Raw genomic sequence first — 8,389 nt, forward strand, 5'->3', positions numbered from 1 at the left:
GTCAAGAATGGAATTGTGATTAACAACACAAATCTTCGATTTGATTACAGGCCAATCAAGTTTGATAGATTCAAACCAATTCGGCCCAAATAGCGTAGGCCCCTTGCCCTGTATGATGCACAAGGATAATTTCCCTGACACATCTTTGATGGTGACCTTCGCATCAGCTTTACCAATCACAGGTATAAATTCATTGGTACAAAAAGGTCGCAACTTGGCAAACACAGGTCGAAGTACCTCATTGTCTCCTGGCTAAATAGCCTTTTGAAAGTTTTCGAACTCACGCTTGACTCGCTGGTCCACATGTGCAGCTCCACACCCACAGGAATGTCATTCAGCTTGACCTCCACACCAATGGGTTTGCTTTTGCCTGATATACTGAGCAAATCATACTCCTCAGAAGCAGGAGGTGTTGCTTCACTTCACCACCAATCACTGGTGCAGCCAAACTGATTATGTGATACTGAAGGAGCTGCGCTCCAACGCGAGTCGAAAGAATTGACGCGACCAAAGACGGAATTCGTCCGAGTTGCTTTATTGAAACAAAACAGCTCAGGTATTCTCTCAAGCCCGTTTATCGGGCAGCAATATATATACACATTTATGCCGGGGCGTTTGCCCGGGAAAACCGAGACCGGGCATGCCCGGGTGTCAAGGGCGAGTCCTGGAAAGGCGAGTCTGGACATGCCCGGGTGTCCTGGACACGGCCTGGCAAGTCGAGGCTGGGCATGCCCGAGCGCTCTGGGCGAGCCCTGGAAAGGCGAGAGCGGGCATACCCGGACGCTCTGGGCGAGCCCTGGAAAGGCGAGTCTGGACATGTCCGGGCGTCCTGGACGCGGCCTGGCAAGTCGAGGCTGGGCGTGCCCGGGCGCTCTGGGCGAGCCCTGGAAAGGCGAGAGCGGGCATGCCCGGGAAAGACGAGACCGGGCGTGCCTGGGAGGTTCGGGCGTGCCCGGGAACAGCGAGTCCGGGCATGCCCAGGAGAGGCGCGTCTGGGCCCGTCCGGACGAGCCCGGCATGGCGATCGTGCCCTGGCCGCGTCCTGGCAGGTGTAAGGCGATTGTGTACATTCAGTGGGAACCGCTACACACGCCCCTCCAGAATCGACCTGCACCGGCAGGGTCAATTTAAGGGGGGTCCGGATGACCCGGCCGAAGCGACCCCTGGAGGGTCGTGGGGGGGGGGGTCCGATCGGGTGGTGGGTGGTCGAGCGGGGGGAACTGTGGATGGGGGGCGGCCTCGCCGCGGAGGAAGGGCCAACCGTGGTGGTCGGTCGACGTCCACGTGCGCCAGTTTGAGGCGGTCCACAGAGATCCGGTCCGACCGGCCGCCGACGTCGACGACGAAGGACTTGTCGCCCCGTCGCAGGACCCGGAAGGGCCCGTCGTATGGCGGCCGGAGTGGCCCCCGGTGCGCGTCATGACGCACAAAGACGTACTCCGCTGTGCGAAGCGCCGGGGGGACGTAGGACTGGGGGCCACCGTGGCGGGACGTTGGCACGGGGGCAAATCGTCGGGCGGCCTCCTGGAGGTCCGAGCGCTGGTGTGCGGCGGACCAGGGACTGGTAGCGTCGGGCACGAACTCGCCCGGGAAGCGGAGCGGCTGGCCGTAGACGAGCGCGGCGGCGGATGCCCGGAGGTCCTCCTTGGGGGCCGTGCGGAGGCCCAAAAGGACCCACGGCAGCCGGTCGGTCCAACCGTCGTCCTGAAGGCCGGCCATGAGTGCGGCCTTCATGGAGCGGTGAAACCGCTCGCACAACCCGTTGGCTTGGGGGTGGTAGGCCGTGGTGCGGTGCAGCGTGACCCCCAATGAGCGGGCGACCGCGCCCCAAAGTTCGGACGTGAACTGTGGGCCGCGGTCGGACGAGATGTCCGCCAGTGCGCCGAAGCGCGCGACCCAGGTGGCGATGAACGCCTGCGCCACGTCGGCGGTGGTGGTGGAGGTGAGGGGCACGGCCTCCGGCCACCTGGTGGTCCTGTCCACCATGGTGAGCAGGTGGGTGAACCCCCGCGATGGGGGCAGGGGACCCACCAGGTCCACGTGGACGTGGTCGAAATGCCGTGCTGGCACGGTGAAAGGTGCTAGCGGGGCCTGGGTGTGGCGGTGGACCTTGGCCTGCTGGCAGGCCGTGCAGGCATTGGCCCAGTCGCGGACGTTCCGTCGAAGGCCGTGCCAGACGAAACGCGCCGACACCAGCTTCTGAGAAGCTTTCCGGCCCGGGTGAGAAAGGCCGTGGATGGAGGCGAAGATGTGGCGCTGCCAGGAAACGGGCACGATGGGGCGAGGCTGGCCCTGGGAGACGTCGCAGAGCAGGACGGTGCCCGTGAAGCGGATGTCGGCCAGGCGGAGGCCCGTGGCCGCCGCCCGGAGGGCCTGCACCGAGGTGTCGGTGGTCTGGTCGGCCGCCATGAGCGCGAAGTCCACGCCGAGGTGGACCGCGTTCGCGCTGGCCCGAGAAAGACAGTCGGCCACGGCGTTGTCTTTGCCGGCGACGTGCCGGATGTCCGTGGTGAATTCCGACACGGCAGAGAGGTGGCGCTGCTGGCGGGCCGACCACGGCTCCGTGACTTTGGCCATTGCGTAGACCAACGGCTTGTGGTCGACGAAAGCCGTGAATGGGCGGCCCTCCAGGAGGTGTCGGAAATGGCGAACGGCCAGGAATAGACCGAGCAGCTCGCGGTCGAACATGCTGTATTTTAACTCGTTCGGCCGGAGTTGCCGGCTGAAAAAAGCGAGTGGCTGCCAAACCCCGTCCACCCATTGTTCATGGACGGCGCCCACCGCGTAGTTGGAGGCGTCCGTAGTGAGGGCGATGGGCGCGTTGAGCACCGGGTGAGCCAGCAGCGTTGCGTCGGCGAGGGCCCGTTTTGCACTCGCGAAGGCCACGTCCATGACCGCGGACCAAACGATGTCATGCTTGGCCGGCTTGCCCCGGAGGGCCTCGTAAAGGGGCCGCATGAGCTGAGCAGCACGGGGCACGAATCGGTGATAAAAATTCACCATGCCGAGGAACTCTTGTAGGGCCTTGATGGAACGGGGACGCGGGAACATGGTGATGGCCTCGACCTTGGTCGGCAGCGGCACGGCCCCGGTCTTGGTGATGCGGTGGCCCAAAAAGTCAACGGTCGTCGTGCCGAAGTGGCATTTGGCCGGGTTGACAATTAAGCCGTACTCGCTGAGGCGACCGAACAGTGTTCGGAGGTGGTGGAGGTGCTCGGCGCGGGACGTGCTGGCGACGAGGATGTCGTCCAGATAGACGAAAAGAAATGGCAGGTCGCGCAGCACGCCGTCCATTAAGCGCTGGAACGCCTGGGCCGCGTTCTTGAGGCCAAACGGCATCCTCAAAAATTCGAACAGGCCGAACGGCGTGATGACGGCCGTCTTCGGGACGTCGGCCGCCCGGACAGGTACCTGGTGGTATCCCCGTATCAGGTCAATTTTGGAAAATATGACCCGTCCCGCCAAACGGGCGGAAAAGTCCTGGATGTGTGGGATCGGGTACCTGTCGGGGGTGGTAGCGTCGTTGAGGCGGCGGTAGTCACCACACGGGCGCCATCCACCCCCCGGCGTTGGCACGATGTGCAGTGGTGAGGCCCACGCACTATTGGAGCGCCGCACGATGCCGAGGTGCTCCAACATGTCGAACTCGGCCTTTGCCACGGCGAGCTTGGCCGGGTCGAGGCGGCGGGCCCTGCTGTAGACCGGCGGGCCTGTAGTGGGTATGTGGTGCTCGATCCCATGCCGCACTGCGACGGCCGAAAACGTCGGCCGCGTGAGGGCCGGGAATTCCGCCAGCAGGTGAGCGAACTCGTTCGCCGTCGGGAGGGCGCACGCCAGTTCGGTCGGCGCGGAGCTGCTCATCGTTCACGCCAGGGAGCTGAAGGTCTCGGCGTTGACAAGGAGACGTCGTTTGACGTCGACCAGCAGCCCGTGCGCGCAGAGGAAGTCGGCGCCCAGCAAAGCCATGGGGACGCAGGCGGTCACAAAGGTCCACTGAAAGCGCTGGCTGCCGAAGCAGAGGGTGACGTCGCGCGGGCCGAAAGTGCGTATGGCCGAGCCATTAGCAGCGACCAAAGAGGGACCGCAAACAGCGTCCCGCCTGCCCTGCTCGGAGGCGGGTATGACGCTCAGTTGGGTGCCGGTGTCACAAAGGAAACGCCGCCCGGACGCTTTGTCCCGAATAAAAAGCAAGTTGCCCGAGTGGCCGGCGCTCATGGCTGGGAATGAACGCCGGCCTGGCCGTTTCCCGACTTGCCAAAAGTGCACGGGGGTCGGCACGTCCAAGCCTTGTGTCCGAACCTGGCGTGGTAATAACACCACGCCTGGTCAGGTGGAGGCCCCGGCCGTCATGTCGGAAGCGGTCGGCGTGGCGTGGTGGCCGCCAGTTGCACCGGCAGTTCGGCCTCCAACCGCGCAGGGCACTCGGGCGTCGTGGGCGTCGCCTCGGACGGCGGCAGGCTCCAGATAGCCGCGCCGATGTGTTGGCCCGCCGAGGAGATCTTATCGGCTTCCCTGGCGAGGGCGCGGGGATCGGTGATCGACGTGCCAGCCAGGGCGAGGCGTACCGGGTGAGGCAGCTGGCGAAGGAACAGCTCGCGGAACAGAAAATCCGGAGAGTGCTCACCGAGCAACAAGAGCATATAGTCCATGCGCTCGGACGGGCGCGTGTCGCCGAGCTCGGGCAGGTCGAGCAGGCGCCGTGCGCGTGCCACCGGTGAGAGGGCGAAAGCGTCGAGGAGGAGCGTCATCAGCGCGTCATACTTGTCAGCAGCCGGCGGGTGCTCGAGGAGGCTCAGGGTGTGGGCCGCTGTGGCGGAACCGAGCGCTGCCACGACGTGGTGGAAGCGGGTGTCGTCCGCGGTGATGCCTCGCAGGGCGAACTGGGAGTCCGCCTGGGCGAACCAAACAGCCGCGTGAGCCTCCCAGAAGGTAGGCAGTTTAAGAGTCACTGCCGTGTCCATGTTGGTAGGTCACCAGTGAAGGAGCTGCGCTCCAACGCGAGTCGAAAGAATTGACGCGACCAAAGACGGAATTCGTCCGAGTTGCTTTATTGAAACAAAACAGCTCAGGTATTCTCTCAAGCCCGTTTATCGGGCAGCAATATATATACACATTTATGCCGGGGCGTTTGCCCGGGAAAACCGAGACCGGGCATGCCCGGGTGTCAAGGGCGAGTCCTGGAAAGGCGAGTCTGGACATGCCCGGGCGTCCTGGACGCGGCCTGGCAAGTCGAGGCTGGGCGTGCCCGAGCGCTCTGGGCGAGCCCTGGAAAGGCGAGAGCAGGCATGCCCGGACGCTCTGTGCGAGCCCTGGAAAGGCGAGTCTGGACATGCCCGGGCGTCCTGGACGCGGCCTGGCAAGTCGAGGCTGGGCGTGCCCGGGCGCTCTGGGCGAGCCCTGGAAAGGCGAGAGCGGGCATGCCCGGGAAAGACGAGACCGGGCGTGCCCGGGAGGTTCGGGCGTGCCCGGGAACAGCGAGTCCGGGCATGCCCAGGAGAGGCGCGTCTGGGCCCGTCCGGACGAGCCCGGCATGGCGATCGCGCCCTGGCCGCGTCCTGGCAGGTGCAAGGCGATTGTGTACATTCAGCAGGAACCGCTACAATACTTACCTAATTATACATGTCGATACTTGTCCAACAGTACGAAACTATTTTCTCTTTCTGCTGTCACTACCTTTGCAGGGAGACTATTTCATGCATGTATTTGGATATTGGTGAGATTGTGAAGGCTTAATAGGCCTAATGTCCTCTTCCTGTGTTGAAGTTCCTTGCAATATTCCTTCTGTGCAGTGTGAGTGCACCCTGAGCCATTGTCAGGGCAATTGCTTCTTTACACCTTTGAGCTGGATGTAAAAAGGGTTGCATCAATTGCTGTGTGCCGGTGAGTGCTTCCGCAGGTTCGATCCCGAGTGAGCACGTGGAGAATACAGATTGCATGCAAGGTGTACCCATAATCGGCTACGTGAAGCTGTTCAAAAATTGAAGCTCTTGGCCTCAACAAGAGCTGTGGGTTCCACCTGTCTCTTCTTTACTTACTTTGTACAAACTAAATAAATACTCCTAAACTCTGAGTGTTCAGGTCCCTTGTTTACCCCGCATTATTTACCTTGATCATCATCATCATCGTTTTACGGCTGTTTCCATGCTTGCATGTGTAAGCCGTGATTCACCTACTGTCCGCTTCACCAAAAGGCATATTTGAGCATGTTTTTTTTCTGGCCGGATGCCCTTCCTGATGCAACACAGAATCAGCTGTGGCCCTAGCTTTTGTCTAAATAGACATACCCTGCAAGGCAGCAGGGGGATTTGCAATCAGAGTTTCCTTCTCCGAGATGGACTGCCTACCAAGGCTGAAGAGCTCCACCGACCTTGATTGGATTGGTGAGCGTCACAGCAAGACCTCACATGGAGGGCCATGCACACTACACCTCCAGGGTACCAACCTACTCCGAGATCCTCCAGACATTTAGCCAGTGCCCTCAAGAGCACTGTTACCATGGTGCACCACTAGGAGGTAGTCTGAAAGTCTTTGCAAGGGTATAGGCTATGTACATGAAGGAATTAAGACCTTCTTTTCTCGGCCTTCATTTCTCTCGCAAGACTATCCGGCAGCCGTAGCTAAAAGCAACGCGTGGTAAACAATATCGCACCCTACTACACCACCATATCGCACCCTACTACACCACCATATCGCACCCTACTACACAACCATATCGCACCCTACTACACCACCATATCGCACCCTACTACACCACAATATCTCACCCTACTACACCACCATATCGCACCCTACTACACCACCATATCGCACCCAACTACACCACCATATCGCACCCAACTACACCACCATATCGCACCCTACTACACCACCATATCGCACCCTACTACACCACCATATCGCACCCTACTACACCACCATATCGCACCCTACTACATCACCATACCATATCGCACCCTACTACACCACCATATCGCACCCTACTACACCACCATATCGCACCCTACTACACCACCATATCGCACCCTACTACACCACCATATCGCACCCAACTACACCACCATATCGCACCCAACTACACCACCATATCTCACCCTACTACACCACCATATCGCACCCTACTACACCACCATATCGCACCCTACTACACCACCATATCGCACCCTACTACACCACCATATCGCACCCTACTACACCACCATATCGCACCCTACTACACCACCATATCGCACCCTACTACACCACCATATCGCACCCTACTACACCACCATATCGCACCCTACTACACCACCAGATCGCACCCTACTACACCACCCTATCTCACCCTACTACACCACCATATCGCACCCTACTACACCACCATATCGCACCCTACTACACCACCATATCGCACCCTACTACACCACCATATCGCACCCTACTACACCACCATATCGCACCCTACTACACCACCATAGCGCACCCTACTACACCACCATATCGCACCCTACTACACCACCCTATCTCACCCTACTACACCACCCTATCTCACCCTACTACACCACCATATCGCACCCTACTACACCACCATATCGCACCCTACTACACCACCCTATCTCACCCTACTACACCACCATATCGCACCCTACTACACCACCATATCGCACCCTACTACACCACCCTATCTCACCCTACTACACCACCATATCGCACCCTACTACACCACCATATCGCACCCTACTACACCACCATATCGCACCCTACTACACCACCATATCGCACCCTACTACACCACCATATCGCACCCGACTACACCACCATATCGCACCCTACTACACCACCATATCGCACCCTACTACACCACCATATCGCACCCTACTACACCACCATATCGCACCCTACTACACCACCATATCGCACCCTACTACACCAACATATCGCACCCTACTACACCACCATATCGCACCCAACTACACCACCATATCGCACCCAACTACACCACCATATCTCACCCTACTACACCACCATATCGCACCCTACTACACCACCATATCTCACACTACTACACCACCATATCGCACCCAACTACACCACCATATCGCACCCAACTACACCACCATATCTCACCCTACTACACCAACATATCGCACCCTACTACACCACCATATCGCACCCTACTACACCACCATATCGCACCCTATTACACCACCATATCGCACCCTACTACACCACCATATCGCACCCAACTACACCACCATATCGCACCCAACTACACCACCATATCTCACCCTACTACACCACCATATCGCACCCTACTACACCACCATATCGCACCCTACTACACCACCATATCGCACCCTACTACACCACCATATCGCACCCAACTACATCACCATATCGCACCCTACTACAC

Source organism: Myxine glutinosa, chromosome 1 (genome assembly GCF_964187855.1).
Source record: "Myxine glutinosa chromosome 1, kmMyxGlut1.1, whole genome shotgun sequence".
NCBI classification, from domain to species: domain Eukaryota; kingdom Metazoa; phylum Chordata; class Myxini; order Myxiniformes; family Myxinidae; genus Myxine; species Myxine glutinosa.